This window comes from Bos grunniens, chromosome 12, assembly GCF_055505025.1.
Source record: "Bos grunniens cultivar Pamir isolate PY7600 chromosome 12, Bosgru_T2T1.0, whole genome shotgun sequence".
In the NCBI taxonomy this organism is placed as follows: domain Eukaryota; kingdom Metazoa; phylum Chordata; class Mammalia; order Artiodactyla; family Bovidae; genus Bos; species Bos grunniens.
This window is the reverse complement of record NC_141176.1, coordinates 92,284,470-92,300,657: the sequence shown is the minus strand read 5'-3', so window position 1 is coordinate 92,300,657 and position 16,188 is coordinate 92,284,470. Positions and strand designations below refer to the sequence as shown.

General features: G+C 55.0%; 1 long non-coding RNA gene across 3 annotated transcripts; it reads right to left on the bottom strand.

Moving 5' to 3' along the window:
* Positions 1-5,985: 5,985 nt before the first annotated feature.
* LOC147362092 (uncharacterized) lies at positions 5,986-15,125 on the bottom strand. Of its 3 annotated transcripts, none has more exons than XR_015137771.1 (3): positions 12,737-15,125; positions 9,964-10,418; positions 5,986-9,268 (listed from the first exon to the last, which is right to left on the bottom strand). It is a non-coding gene; the product is annotated as an uncharacterized LOC147362092 (long non-coding RNA). The 3 variants fall into 3 exon arrangements; XR_015137772.1 differs by having other exon boundaries at positions 5,986-7,266; XR_015137770.1 differs by having other exon boundaries at positions 5,986-10,418.
* Between the last annotated feature and the right edge of the window lie 1,063 nt (positions 15,126-16,188).

Below are 16,188 nucleotides of genomic sequence, written 5' to 3'. Positions count from 1 at the left end.
AAAGGAGGTGGGGGTTGAGGGAAAGCCTGGATCAGGTTTTGAAGGCTTATTATGAAAAGAAGAATGTGTTTTTAAAAATTTTAATAAATAGACTTCATTTTCTGGAGCAGTTTTTAGGCTCACAGTAAAACTGAAGAAAGGGGTTCAGACCCCCACAAACCCCCACCCCTCCCCATACAGCCTCCTCATTACCAGCACCCCCACTGCAGCGGGGCACCTGTTACCACTGACGGACCCACCAGGACAGCATATTAAAAAGCGAGACATTACCCTACCAACAAAGGCCATCCAGTCAAGGCTATGGTTTTTCCAGTGGTCATGTATGGATGTGAGAGTTGGACTATAAAGAAAGCTGAGCGCCGAAGAACTGATGCTTTTCAACTGTGGTGTTGGAGAAGACTCTTGAGAGTCCCTTAGACTATGGAGATCCAACCAGTCCATTCTAAAGGAGATCAGTCCTGGGTGTTCATTGGAAGGACTGATGCTGAAGCTGAAACTCCAGTACTTTGGCCACCTGATGGGAAAAACTGACTCATTTGAAAAGACCCTGATGCTGGGAAAGACTGAAGGTGGGAGGAGAAGGGGATGACAGAGGATGAGATGGTTGGATGGCATCACCGACTCAGTAGACATGAGTTCTGAGCAAACTCTGGGAGACGGTTGAGGACGGCAAAGCCTGGCGTGCTGCAGTCCGTGGGGTCACAGAGAGTCGGACACGACTGCGCGACTGGACTGACTACCTGACCGACGTGTCGTCACCACCGAGCCCGCGGGTGACACTGGGGTGCGCTCTTGGTGAGAATTCTGACATCGTGTCCCCACCGTCGCCGTCTCCTGAAGGGGAGTCTCGTCGCCCTGCGGTCCTCGTGCTCTCCCTGGTCTCTCTCCGCCCCGACCCCTGGACTCCACCGACCTTTCTCATAGTCCCCAGCATCTCGCCTTTCCCAGGACATCGTCTTGCTGGAGTCACGCAGGGCGTAGCCTTTTCAGACCGGCTCTTCTCACTCAGTCACACGAGTTTCTGTTTCCTCCACGTCTTTCCGTGAACTGAAACACACTTCTTTTTGTACAGAATGAACTCCCATCACGTGGATGCACCGGTGTGTTCACCCATCACCTACTGAAGGGCATCTTGGTTGCTTCCAGGATTCGGTGGCGCTGAGTGAAGCTGCCATAGACGCCATGTGTCGGTTTTTGTGTGGCCGCACCTTTTCAACTATCTGAGTAAAAACCAAGGAGCGTGGTTGCTGGATTGAAAACAGATGTGTTTTTAATACACTGGATTAAATAAAGCATACTATTAAAATTACTTGCTTTTACTTAAAAAAAAAAAAGTGATTAGTAGAAACATTTAAGCTCACCCGTGTGGGGGAGCCTGGTGGGCTGCCGTCTATGGGGTCGCACAGAGTTGAACACGATTTAGCACCAGCAGCAGTGTGGCCCACATTACATTTCTGGCTGACCGCTGGCCTGGAGACTCCGGGGGCTGTAGGTGGGAAGGGCTTGTCTGCGGGGTGTGCCTGGAGCCTGTGGACACAGTTTGCATTCCCAGCTCCCTGGGCAGTGTTCTAAGGTCGCCTTGCGGGCAGAGAGGCGGTGGCGGGGGAGGGGCTGCGCTTTGCTTGCACACGTGGTCTGTGCAGCTGCGAGGTCACCAGAGCTGTCAACTGCATGCTCGTGCATGAGTGTTCAAGCTCACACTCGACCCCCGCCCCTGCCCAGTGCTGGTCTGCTCCACTCCCCTGCCCACCGCCTTCGGTGGCTTCAGGCCCCGGGACCCATCTCAAGTGCAAAAGCAGTCTTTGGCAACAGAGAGCCGACGGGTGGAGGGACAGCCTCAGCCCTCCTGTTCCAGGCACTTCCGTGGGCCCATATCTCCGCGGGGGTCTCTCCTGCCTGTGGTCACATCATGCTCCCCAGGTTGCGGGGGGCCCAGGTGAACAGGGCAGGTCAAGGGGGCTGGGAGGCAGGGGGCTTGAGCTGGACGGGCGCTGGGGAGAAGGGGCTGATGCACGCCCACCCACCAGCCCCACGGCTGGGGATGCCCCAGCGAACTGCGACCGGCCGAGGAGGGAAGGGGCCCTTTCCTGGGGAGGTCCCGTCAGGACCACGCATCCGCCTCGTGGTGGTCTCCAAGCTCGGTCTTCCCAGCAGGGCCAGGGCTCAGCAGCAAAGACACACGGCTCGTCTTCTCAGCTCTACCCCCCACCCCACACACTGCCTGGGACTGGGCGTGTTCCTCAGGAGTTCGTGGTCTGCAGGTAACCTGACGACAAATCACGTGTAGAATTCCAGGTGGCAACCTGTATCTGTGTGAAATCCTCAAATGTGTGAGAACAGGGCTCCAAGTCCCTGCCTGTGGACGCGCCCCCTGAGCACAGGAAGCAACGTCAGGGCGCATCTTGACCGTCGGTCCCAGCCGTGTGGGGGTCCACGGGGCAGGACGGCTGTTTCTGTGGGGGTCACGGCACATGCCGCCAAGTGTGAGACGGGCGGGCGGGCAGGCAGAGGGCAGGGCACGATCCTGGTAAAGGGAGTTGACTCACGCTGACTGGCTTGACACGAGGTCTGGGTCCAGATGTTACGGGGCCTGAACTACTGGCCTTTGGGGTGTCCTCTTTCATAAAGATGCAAACGATTGCAAACATCCCATTCGGATGGGAGTTTACAGACGCAAGGGGCTGACCCTGCGTCTCTGCAGCTGTGTGTGAGGCAGCCTCTGCTGAGGCCCCAGCCTGGCGCAGGGATGTCTCAGGTTGTAGCAGGCCACGGTGGGGCGCCTCTGTTGGCCTTCTTTTCCAGGGGACGGTTGCCAGCATCTGCCAACAGTTTGGACTGTCCCAGCTGGACAGCGGGTGCTATGAGCATCAGCGGGAGAGGCCAGGGACGTCGCTCATTACCCCGAGATGCGCAGGATGCCTCAGCGTCGACTGCGTGGAGGTGGGCGAGTCCTGGGTTTGGCTAGAGAGTTGCTGTCCCCGCGGGGCGCACAGCGTGGCTGTTGGAGGGCACCCACGGATGGAGGGGACCCCTGGGCTGGGGTGGTCGGTGCCCCCGCACCTGGACTGGAGCCCCGCCGCTGCTCCCCTGCCAGGCCCGCTCAACCGCATGGTGGCTCAGGAGGGGTCTGCCCTCGGCACGCCCGCTCACGCCCGCCGTGCCCAGCGACGAACCAACAGTGACGGTCGCTGCCTCCACACGAAATTAATGTATTTTAACGCTCACACCCGTAAATCATTCACTTCAAAATCTCATCTCTTGTGAATAAGTTCATCATTTTCATTCACATTTTGTCACAGAAATTAGGAGTTTCGCGTTTCGAAAATTCCATTTTCCACTTGTCTTTTATGTGTGGCAAGATAGTAAACCAGCAGATTAGCTTTTCTTTCATCACAGCCGAGGAGGGACGAGCTAGAACGTAACACAATCAAAACAAATTGCTTAGGAAAATAATTCCTTTATTTAAAGGAATTACCAATAAGCAGGCGGCTTTCATACGAAACAAAAACTGTCACGGAGCTAGCCAGGGTCGGGGAACGCCGAGACGGAATTACACTCTCCTCTGCACAGCCACTGTTCCAAATTACAGCAATACTCACATCTTGCTAATGACTTTGAAAATGGGGTAAGAAAAACACCGTGGAAAAGCCAGCTTCTCCTAGCGCCACTTTTCAAGCGTGACGCCAAGCGAAACCACCTTTGCCTCGCATCCCACGGCCGGCAGTGCTGTAGTCAACATGGCACCACGGCCAGGCGTGGACACGTGACGTGTAAACCCATGGACACCACTTCTCAGGGAGTCTTTACCCCCCAGACAGCATACCATTATTTTCTGCAAAAGCGATCAGACTGGCCAGTTACGAAAAAGACAGCTTCCATCGTAGAAGCATTACTGAATAAAATGTTCTCATCCTGAGCCTACAAAATCCAGTGTAGTTACTATTACAAGATAAAGGACATTTGAGTGGCACCTTGACGAATTTAGAATATCTCATGCAAATTGAGATTTCATTTCATTTAAAAAAAAAAAAAACCCTTTTGAAAATAAATGAAGGCAAAAGCTTGAACCTAATTTATCTGTTTGCTGTCTTCAGCTCATTTTCACTGTATGAATAAAGGAAAGAGGTAAATTAAAGTTATCCCAGGTTATTACTCGTGAGAGGTTAAAGTATGTTCTAATGGGCAGATTAATTCTGTGGGGAAATAACATTAAATCTTTCCGAAGCCTTGAAATTTCTCAAAAGCATTCTCACCGCCTTCTTGCAACAGAAGCAGTCATCTGGCTAGATAATCTGGCATCTTGAATAACTTTGCACTTAAGGCCTGTCAATTTGATCTTCCAAGGTTAATTGATTATTTCAACAAGCATTCTTGCCAGAAAAGATCTGAGTGCTCACATCTTTTCATTAATTCATGCTGTTTGGTGAGAAGGTGAAAAATAAGAAGGGGTGGCTTGGTTTAACCCCTTCGTTACGGGGCCTCCGAAAGAGGGGCAGTTCTAGGCATGCTTTACCGGGACAAACTGCAGCTCTGTGTGCTGGACACCCGTGAATTAGCACGGCCTCCTGCGTCCTGAGCCTGGGTTTCTGCCTGATGGATATGCGAGCCCGTCTGTAACCCGAGCGGTGGGTTTCCTCCGGACTCTGGCCCTGCAGCACCGGCTGCCGGCCCTGGGCATGCTGCCTGGGCTCCTGGGGAGGACGCACGCCGTCAGTCACCAGGGGTTTGTCACAGACAGCCTCCTCTCCAGATGCCCAGCCAGGACACTGAGGATCTTCCCTCCCCTGATGGTGCCTGCAGCCCCCCAGCTGAACCACAGAGCTGGCTGGGAGTCGGGGTTCCTCTCTTGCAGCCATTAGACTTGGGCAGGCATCTGTGCTTCTTAACAAGCGTTTAAAAAGTGGTCCCAGACCCCCCCAGCCTGAGAAAGCTCTTGGGTCTGTCTGGACCGGCTCCATGGCACTGTAGCTCTGTCTCTGACCAGGTCGAAGCCCCAACCCCCACGGGCCTGGAGAGGCTGCCCCCTCTCTGCCTTCCCCGCACCCCCCCGCCCCCTACGCGGCTGCCAACTCCCCTCCACCGTCTCCTTTTTTGCCCACGATGGCTGAAAGAGCCCCGGCAAGTCCACCCTTTTCTGCTCACTGTCTGGGGTCTGCAGCGCCCCTGCGGACACCCGCTCGCCCCATCCCGGCTCATTTTGAGGGGGTGGTGCCAGTCTGCATGCCCAGGGCAGGAGGCGGGTCTGGTACCATGGGGCGGGCACAGCCGGGCACAGGCGCCCGCAGGCTGGCAGGGCCACCCTGCCCTCCCTCCACGCTTCCAAATGGAATTGGCATTGGAAGGAGAAGGCCACAGCTTTGTTTACATAACATAAGAGACAGAACAATCAACACGCATTAATCATGATCATTACCCAAATCGCACGGAAGGACACTGCTGACCGCTTCCGCTGAATGTTTGTTACTTTCTGTTCCTTTTCTTCTCCTCTTGAAAAAGAGGGGAAAGCGACAGAATTGTCAGGGCAATTCGGGGTCACTGCCCGGAAACGAGTGTAAATTACACTGACGCCAAGTGCGCGCTTCCTGGAAACCGAGGGCAGAAAACACGGAGCCGGGCGCCCCCTCTCCTGCCCCTCGGGTCCTGACAGGTATTATTGCCCTCGAGAGAGCGACTTCAGCCCGGTAGGCGCCTGGTGTCCGGGAATGTCAGGGGACTGTGATTAGACACGTTTAATTAGGATCTACCCCGCTGCTCCTAACAAGCATTTAATTAACTGCGAGGCAGGGTAATTAGCCCTGGCGGCTGACTTCCCCTCTCACCTTCTGTTGACACTCGCCCTGCCCCAAGGCACCCTGCGGGCTGACAGTGTAATGGATAGTGGTGTCGGGGACATGCAGATCTAGGCTGAGTCTAAAAAAAGAGCCCAGCACGGTGATGAAGATAAAAGCCTCAGGAACAACTACCGTGGGTCCACGTCTGGGAGTCACGGAGGCCAGGGGCCCACGGGGCAGACTAAGACCCTGCCGGGAGGGGCGGGGCCGCCCCTGAAACAAAGCCGGCCCGCCCTCTACGTGGGGCCCTCGTGGGAGGTTCTCTCTCCCCAGAGCTCAGGTTCCATCTTCTCATCCCAAATGGATGCCCCGTAAAGGCCAGCCCAACGCCCGCCTGTCGTGGGGACCCTAGGAACCAGAGGGCTCTGCCCAGATGCCGCAGCCCTGGCGCCTCCTCCCGCTTTCAGCCGCGTCTCCAAACTCCCGGCCGGGGACCTGCTCCTCCATCCTGAGCTCTCCCTCAAACATCACTGGGCTCCCCGCTACAAGGGTGACACCCCCAAAGCCTGCGGCTGGAGGGGCTGAACCCACTTCACGGCGATGACTGTAAACACACGTGTGCTTCACAAGGGAACCGTCTCATGTTTGCACACCCACGTGTTCAGCAGCAAACTCACACCCGCCAACAGGGGACAGCTGAACACACCGTGGCCCACCCACGCAGTGGAACACCACTCGGCCACGAAGAGGTTGGAGATCCTTCACAGGCCTCAACACGGATGAGCCCTGAGGACGATACGCTCAGTGGAGTAAGCCAGTCACAGAAGGACAGGTACGACCTGAGTGTGCTCGGAGGAGGGACCTGGAGTCATCAAAGTCTTAAAGCAGAAAGCAGCTGGTGACCCCACGGGCTGGGGAGGAGGGGCTGCGGGTTAGCGCTGAGTGGACACAGAGTTTCAGCTTGGGCGGGTGGAAAAGTTCTGCAGGTGGTGTGGATGGCTGCCCAGTACAGTTGAGCCCTGAACTCCAAGCGGAAGTATGGACGCTGACCTACACAGTAGAAAACCGTAGAATAATTTATAGTCAGTCCTCTGTGTACACGGGTCCTCCACACGCATGGTTCTCCAGCTGCAGATTCAACCCAGCCCCTGTTGTGTGGAGCTGCTGTGACTACTTTTGAAAAAAATCCATGTATAAGCGGACTGTGCAGTTTAAACCCATGTTGTTCAGGGTCAACTCCAATGTGAGTGTATTTAATGCCATAGAATCCTACAGTTAAAAATGGTTGTTGTTTTTTAGTTGCTAAATTGCGTCTGACTGTGTGACCCCATGGACTGTAGCCCTCCAGGCTCCTCTGTCCATGGGATTCTCCAGGCAAGAATGCAGGAGTGGGGTTGCCATTTCCTCCTCCAGAGGATCTTCCCAACCCAGGGATTGAACCCGTGTCTCTTGTGTCTCCTCCATTGCCAGGTGGGTTCTTTACCACTGGTGCCACCTGGGAGGTAGAGGCAAAGCTGCAAAGAGTGGAAAAGTTGAATAATCAAAACTTGGGAACTGGGGCCCCTACACTTGAAAATAATAACCAAGTGGGTGGCTCCTTGAGAAGAGTCAAAACACAGAAAGACAAAATAAAACACTGGGGAAAAATGCCCCCGGTCGCTGGGGGCCCTCCTGCCGCCCTGCCTTCTCTCCTGCCTGGGACGCTCGTCTCTTCCTGCCCCCACCCCAGCGTCACCTCGCTCACGCCTGTCCCCTCCCCCGATGTGGGGTCTTCTCCAAGCTCACGTCCTGTTCTCTATCATGGGTTTATTTTGCATGAATAAATAACCCAGGGGAGGGCAGATGTCTCCTCTGCTTACTGTTTCATCTGCTCATTCCGACACGGGATCAATAGCTATTAAATGAATAGAGAATTAATAACTCCCATGACAACAGGGATTTGAAAAAAGGAACAAATCAAACCCGGGAACATCCTCGGTGCGTCCCGAAGATGGGGTTCCTCGTCTGCGTGTTTTCCAGTGGGAACCGAGGTTGGAAGGAGGGGTCCCGAGTATTGGAAATACTCGGCTTAATTGTGTCCCAGTTCCACCCCATGGTCACGGGCTCTCCCGAAGGGCAGTGAAGAGGCAAGCCAAATGGACGGCGTTCAGGGCGCGTGTCTGTCTGGACCAGGTTTGGATCAGTTCTGAAGCCCCATCCCCGGGATGGTGCCCTCCCTGAGCCGCTGAGCGCCAGGCCTCTCCCTTCCCTTGGTTTTCCCAGGAGGCAGGCTCGCCTCATCCCTGCCGTGTGCTGTGGCCACTGTGACGTCGCCCAGCACTGAAGGGGCCGTTAGGAGCAAACCCCCAGCTGGGGGCGGGGGTGCTCATGGAGGCCAGAGGGGCAGGTGGCCCCACTTTGCAGGCTCCTGCTCATCAGCGGGGGCCACAGACCCCTGTGCCGCCTCCTTCTTGGTGACAGAGGCATCGATAGGAGAAGAACGCCAGGAAACCACACAGAGAGATGCGGCTGTTTCCCAGCAAAAAGGCAGTTCATGTTGAGAGCGTCTATAGTTCAAATGCATCAGGCACGTGGCTGCTCCTCCAGGCTCCGGCCCAGCCGCCAGCCAGGTCCTCCTCTTACAGTGTAAACACAGGCGGTGTGTGTCAGCTTGTCTCACCTTGTTCACCCCACCGAGCGTGTCACCATGCCTCGGGGTTTCTGAAGCTCTTCCCGGCCACTCGCTAAGCTGGTCGCCATGACACTGCTGCCCCGGGGCCCGCTGCCCCTCCCACTGTCCCCTGGGCCTGCTGCCCCCTGGACCCACTGACCCCGGACTCGCTGATCCTGGGCTGCTGCCCCCTGGACCCGCTGCCCCCAGGCACGCTGCCCCTCCCGCTGCCCCCTGGACCCGCTGCCCCTGGGCCTGGACACGCTGCCCCCGGGCACGCTGCCCCGGGGCCCACTGCCCCCTGGGCCTGCTGCCTCCTGGACCCGCTGCCCCTGGGCCCGCTGCCCCCTGACCTGCTGACCCCGGGCTTGCTGCCCCCTGCCCCTGCTGCCCCCTGGGCCCACTGTCCCCAGGCCCACTGCCCCTGGGCCTGGACCTGCTGCCCCAGGCCCGCTGCCCCCAGGCCCGCTGCCCCCTGGGCCCACTGTCCTCTGGGCCCGCTTCCCCTGGGCCTGCTGCCTCAGGCCCGCTGCCCCTGGGCCCCCTGCAGGGCTGACCAGACTCCAGTCTGGGGGAGAAGGGAAGCCAGGCGCTGCTCCGGCTCCTACGTTGTCATCTCCGGGGTTCAGTGTTCACAATGTCCACACCTCCCACGGCTCCCCGAGGGCAGAGCCCAGGGGTTCCTGGAGGGCCAAGGGTCTCCCCACAGCTGCCCTGCCCGCTCCTGCTCCCCTGGTTTCCTGCCTCCAAGCTCCCCCTGGTCCTTCCCTTCTCTTTGCTCCACATGCTCTCCTGGTTCCCAGCATCTCCTCCTCCGTCCACATCACGGCTGGGGAAAAGGGTCTTTCTGAAAGAGAGACGCTGGCATGTGGCTTCCTGCTCTGTGGTCATCAGCGGCTGCCCTGACCCAGAGCCGAGTCCACATCATTTCAGGCTGGACACCTCCGAGGCTGGTCCAGGGACAGATGACGCTGACATCGCTGGGGAGATGACCTGGGAGGCCCGAGGCAGGCAATGGAGGGGACTGCCGGGGAGGCAGGGGCCGGCCTGTCTCCAGGAGCTCAGGGCTCGGTGCTCTAGAGCCTGGGGGAGGGGGTCAGGGCCCTTGAAGCAGCCCCAGCTGAAGGCTGAGAGGGTTGTGAGTGGCAGAGGAAGCCTCGGCTGGCACGAAGACCACAGACCCACGTCTCTACAGGGGAGACCCTTCCCAAGGTGCCTCCACCCTTTGCCCTCTGGACAGTCCTCATGCCTATCTCCCTGCTGCTCTCTGAAGGTCGCTGATGGTGCTCGGGGCCTTCCCCTTTCTGGGCAAGACTCTTCCCGCCTGGCAAGCGTGGCTCAGCCCTGTAGGATGCGGCTCCTGTGGGCCTTCCCGTCAGACTGCATGTCTGCCCTCGGGCTGACCCCCCAGGCCTCTTGGTGACCCCACGGCCCTCACCACCCATGGGCCTCTCTCCTGCCCCGTCTGGTGCTCCTCACATTCCTGCCATGCCTGGCCCCCCCGGCGAAGGCACCGCTCCAGTTACAGACAGTCCTGCTCACCGTCAAGCTCCCAGCGCCTGCGTGGAACAGCCGAGCACCAGGGGACCGATAACCCAGCTCCCGCTGCAGAGCTTGCGACATGCGGATGTGGGCAGGTGACAAGTTACGTGAGAACGTACACACACGTGCTCCTTTCAGACTCGTAACAATCCCACTTCAAATTCACAAGGAGACGCTTGCGCTTTAAGGAAAAGTGGTGAGAAATGTTTGCATATCGAAAAATATAACCATCCCTCTCCTCCACTGAATTTTTTTTTTTTTTCTGTAAATTTGGATTCCTGAGTTTCAGACTTCTCTGAAGCAGACACATTTGCACATCACCTGAGAAGGGCTGGCCGGTGGGACACGGTGTGATGTTTTCCAATAAAATGCAATTATTCTGACCACTATGCAGCACACATTGGATCAATGCAGGCTTCAGTGGCCCCTGTTTCTGACGCAGTGTCAGAAAGCATCTGTAACAACAAATGTGGCTTGTGGTGAGGACGCTGTGTCCTCAACCCCAGCTGCGAGGGACACTCAGCTGGGCCCCAAGAACAGGCAGTGCTCTGACTGCTTGTAACTGACGTCAGGTGTGTGCTGAACGGACATGGGTCATTTTATAGCACATCCGTGGAGGCTGTGGGGTCGATGCGAGTGTCCAGGAGGAACAGCAATGTCCCGGGGCTGGGACGCTGATGGTGGCCGTGCTAACTGCCCCTGGTCACACCTCTTCTCAACCGGAACGTGGAGGATACGCTGGGGTGTCAAACGGAGCTGAGGACCGCAGCTGTAAAGTGACCCCCCCAGAGGAGGGTCTTCAGAAGGCTCACCAAGGCTGCTGGCGGCTGAGGGGCCTAGGGCCAGTCCGGACCCCCAGCCCCAGCTGGCTTCATCCGCCTAATTCAGGATCGGGCGGACAGTGGCTGCAGACACAGTCAGATCTGTGAACTGACTACAGTAAACCAAAGCGATGTGAACTTTTCACCCTCTTACGCGCATGTGCCCACACAAACACACACGGCAACCCACAATAAGGAAAACCTTCAAACGTCAGTTATTCCTCAAACAAGTGTGTCAGCCCTGCAACTCCACACCGTGAGGCACTTGGACAGTCGCACAGGACGGTCTGGAGGCGCCCAGGGGACCGAGGCGGGCAGGCCACGCGGTCTCCAACCTGGGCTCTTGGAAGAAGCCCAGGGGCCAGGGCTGGGTGGGCGGGCGGCTGCTGCCCCACCTCCTCTGCTGTCTGCAAGGTGAACAGACAACCCGTAGAGGGGAGACAATCATAGCAAATGAAACAACTGCCAAAGGATTAATTTCCAAAATACACAAGCAGCTCATACAACTCCATATCAGAAAAACAAACAAGCCAATCAAAAAGTGGGAAAAAGACCTAAACAGACATTTCTCCAAAGAAGACATACAGATGGCTAACACATGGAAAGATGCTCAGCATCGCTCATTATTAGAGAAATGCAAATCAAAACTACAATGAGAAATCACCTCACGCCGGTCAGAATAGCCATCATCAAAAAGTCTACAAACAATAAATGCTGGAGAGGGTGTCTGGAGAGGACGTGGAGAAAAGGAACGCCCCTCCATTGCTGGTGGGGATATAAGCTGATACGGCCACTATGGGAGATGGAGATTTCTTTAAAACCTTGGAATAAAACCACCATATGACCCAGCAATCCCACTCCTACGCGTATACCCTGAGGAAACCAAAATTGAAAAGGACACATGTATCCCACCGTTCACTGCAGCGCTGTTTACAAGAGCTGGAACGTGGAAGCAACCTAGATGCCCGTCGACAGATGAAGGGATAAAGAAGCTGTGGTACATACACAATGCAACATTACTCAGCAATAAAAAGGAGTATATCTGAGGCAGTTCTAATGAGGTGGATGAACCCAGAACCTATTATATAGAGTTAAGTAAGTCAGAAAGAGAAAGATAAATATCGTATCCTAACACATATACACGGAATCTAGAAAAATGGTAGTGGAGAATTTATTTACAGGGCAGCAGTGGAGAAACAGACATAGAGAATAGACTTTTGGACACGGGGAGAGGGGAGGAGAGGGTGAGATGTATGGAGAGAGTAACACGGAAACTTACATTACCATATGTAAAATAGGGAGCCAACAGGAATTTGCTGTATGGCTCAGGAAACTCAGGGTTTCCCTCATAGCTCAGTTGGTAAAGAATTTGCCTGCAGTGCAGGAGACCGCAGTTAGATTCCTGGGTCAGGAAGATCCGCTGGAGAAGGGATAGGCTACCCGCTCCAGTATTCTTGGGCTTCCCTTGTGGCTCAGCTGGTAAAGAGTCTGCCTGCAATGTGGGAGACCTGGGTTCGATCCCTGGGTTGGGAAGATCCCCTTGGAGGAGGGGAAGGCTACCCACTCCAGTATTCTGGCCTGGAGAATTCCATGGACTGTATAGGCCATGGAATCGCAATGAGTCGGACACAACTGAGCGACCTTCACTTTCACTTTCAGGAGACTCAAACAGGGAGTCTGTATCAACCTAGAGGGGTGGGGGTGGGGGGAGACGGGGAGAGGCTCAAAAGGGAGGGGTGGGGAGAGACGGGGAGAGGCTCAAAAGGGAGGGGGATATGCACATCTATGGCTGGTTCAGGGCTGGGGTGGGGAGAGAGACAGGGAGAGGTTCAAAAGGGAGGGGATATATGTACATCTATGGCTGATTCATGCTGAGGTTTGACGAACAACAACACAATTCTGAAAGCAATTATCCTTCAACAAAAAAGATTAATTAAAAAAAAAGAACTTACAATGATTGCAGTATCATTTTGGGTACTACAGGGTTTCCTCAGATTCTTTCCTCTTGAAACACTGAGACGCCCAGGGCCCTGCGGTTTCCTGGGTTGATGGAGAGGGGTGGGGGCTCCACGGAGCTGGGCCAGGCGGCAGCATGGTGCCGTCCCTGCCCCTAGGCCGGCAGCAGGCAGAGGGGAACCCCCGAGGAAGCTCCTGGTGAGGTGTGGGCAGGAGAATTCAGCCCCCGGGGCACTGCTCAGGGGAGGGGGAGGTTGTCGCATCAGCCCCGAGGCGTGGTCACAGCTGGGAGTGGGTGGGGCAGGTCGGGGCAGGACGCGTGGGGGCTGGGCACGGCGGACACTCCTGCGTTCGCTCTAATGAGGTCATTTCCATCCTCTCCTGTTTCATCTTCTCTGAGACTCACAGATTGTTCCGAAAATTGCCCGGCCCTTCCGGCACTGAATACGCTGAGCGGGGATAGCATGGGATGAGCCCGGTGTGTTGGGTACTTGTTGAATCTGCGTGTGAATGAAGACTCATTTCAGGATCCCCACTCATGTGATCACCTCTCGGCTCTGCCTTTTGAAATCCTGGCAATGTCACATTTTTCTCAGATCAGATCATTAAAAATGGGTAAAGTTTCAGCTGAAGTGAGCTGGCTTATAAACAGATCCTGCAGTGGCTACTGTGAGGCTTGTGGCCCTCACGAGCGAAGAAGACACTGCTGGGAATAGTCAAAGGATGAAAAGAAGAGATGGGAAGACTCCTTTTTAACAGGTGACCTGCTCTGAGCCCCCATCTGGGTGGCGACCCAAATGAACAGAAATACTCAGAAATCGGGGTATTGGGGTTATTTTAGACTTCTTTCCTGATCAATACAGTTAACCCAGATACAAATTTTGGTTTTGAGAAGTACTATTAGAAGTCTTAGGGTCTTTCCTGGTGATTCAGATGGTAAAGAAGCTGCCTGAAGTGCAGGAGACCCAGGTTTGATCCCTGGGTTGGAAGATACCCTGGAGAAGGGAAAGGCTACCCACTCCAGTATTCTTGCCTGGAAAATCCCATGGACAGAGAAGCCTGGTGGGCTATAGTCCATGGGGTCACAAAAAGTAGGACACGACTGAGAGACTAACATTAGACGTCTTCGTGAAATGTGTGAGAATGTTTCTCTGCCTTTGTGAGTGTGGAGAAGGAGACATGATTTGGGCTTTCTTGGCTGACTCTGGATTTGGCAGTTCTGTGAGTCACTGTCCTGGATGTTAATCCTCAGCATACAATGCTGCAGAAGCATGTCTGTTAACATGCGTGTCCGTGCGTGTATACATATATATGTGTCTACATATATGTGGGCCCGTGTGTGTTTGCATATACACATGTGTCTCTGTGTATACATATGTGTGTGTCCGTGTGTGTATACACACATGTGTGGCCATGTGTATACATACATGTGTGTCCGTGTGTATACATACATGTGTGTCCGTGTACATGTATGTGTGTCCATGTGTGTGTGTATACATATATACGTGGTATAAGGTAGAAGATGCTGCTTTATCTTTCTTTAAAAAAAAAAACCGAATGCTTGGTGTCTGTGATGGATGTGGCATCCAGGCATTTTAAAATCTTGCTCCGGGTGTGGCCTGGCCCAAGAGTGTGCGAGTCACTTGGGAGGCAGTGAGACAGACAGGGTCCCAGGCCTTCCCCGGCCCCCCTGAAGAGGCATCTGCATTGTGACAACGTCCTCGGGGGTCCCGCGTGGACCCTCAAGTTTGACACACTCTCCTGTGAAGTACACTGGAAAGCAGTTGTAGCAGGAGGGGGGATGATGAAACGCAACTGCAAAATATGAATCATTGTAGGCGCTGGATGAAGGGTGTTCGGGTTTTGCTGTACTGTTCTCTCTACAAATTGTGCTTTATAAATCCCCAACATCATCTCACTGGGGCTTCCTGGGTGGCTCAATGGTAAAGAATCCACCTGCCAATGCAGGAGATGTGGGAGACACGGGTCCGATCCCTGGGTCAGGAAGATCCCCTGGAGGAGGAAATGGCAACCAATTCCAGTGTTCTTGCCTGGAGAATCCCAGGGGCAGAGGAGGCTGGTGGGCTGCAGTTCATGGGGTCGCAGAGTCGGACTTGACCAAGCACACACACACCATCGCATTTGCTTCTGATTGCTCTATCGCTGCTAATAGCCAGTCTCACCAATAAAGTCTCAGTCCTTTCCCCCATTTAAAATCACAGTTTATTCAGGTATATCATTCTGGCTAATCCAAATTTTACTGTGCGTTAAATCTAATTTACCTGTTAAATACTCACTGAAATGACTGGGGATGTCAAATAAAAGAAAGGAAAACAGATACAACCCACTTAAAAAATGAAGAATGGTAAGGTCTGGCATTTGAGAATTCTTTCCCTCTTATTTCCTTGTTTAGCAAAAGCCTCTACAGCACTTTCTGTCCGCAAGGTCCTTGCTGAGGAACTTGTGGATCTGAACCCATTGAATTCATTCGGGCTGCACAAGAGCCCAGGGAGATGGTGCCTGGCAGACCTGTGGGATTCCTGGGCCTGCTTCCGAGGGCCTCGCCTGGCCCTCTGCTCAGGGTCTGGGGCCTCGGGGTCCGCAGTCCAGGAGGGGCCACGAGGCTGGAGGGGGGCCTCCCCTGCCACCCCCAGGGCGGGTTGGGAGCTGTGATCGGGGGTGACGGCTCAGTGGGCCCAGTCGGCAAGCCCCGGTCACCAGCTCACTTGCTGGCCAGTTCAGCCTTCCAGACACACAACTCAGGGAACGCGAGCTGCAACTGATGGGATTAAGGAACGCTTAGACTCTCCGTCTCCCCACTCTCCCCCCGAGAAAAGACGCAAAGCTGAGCCAGAGTTGGAGACTGGGGCTCAGAGCCTGCTGGCTCATCCATGAGACCACAGCTGAGCTTGGGGTATATGCTCTGCGCTCGGGTCAGGAGCCCTGCGACCTCCGCGGGTGTGACGAGGGCCCGGCCCGCCCCCAGGACCCCAGACATGGAGGCGCCTCCTTGGAGGACGGGGCCCCCGGCGGCGAGGGCCAGGCCAGGATGCCCGGCCCAGCTGGGCAGTCGCGTCGCGCTCTCTTGCTCCCGCTCCTCGCTTTCACTGCAGACGCGCCACGTGCGCACTGCCCTGCCGGAACAGCCAGAATGGCGCGCGGCGCTGTCTGTAAAACTGGGAATGAATTAACGCAGAGAAGAGTTGAAGGTAACTCAAATGTCCCTCAGCAACAGATTGGTTAAAAATAAACAACAAAACCATTTGTACACGGAAGTAGGATGCGTCTATTGAAAAGAGTAAAGTGGATCTGTTCGTGCTGACAGGGAAAGACACGATTTGTTGTTAAGCAAAACATCAAGTTGGGAAACTGGATAAAGAATGTGATTCCATTTCTGTTTAAGAAACGGTCAGATAGGGTGATAAGTAAGTAGGGAAAAAGACCAAAA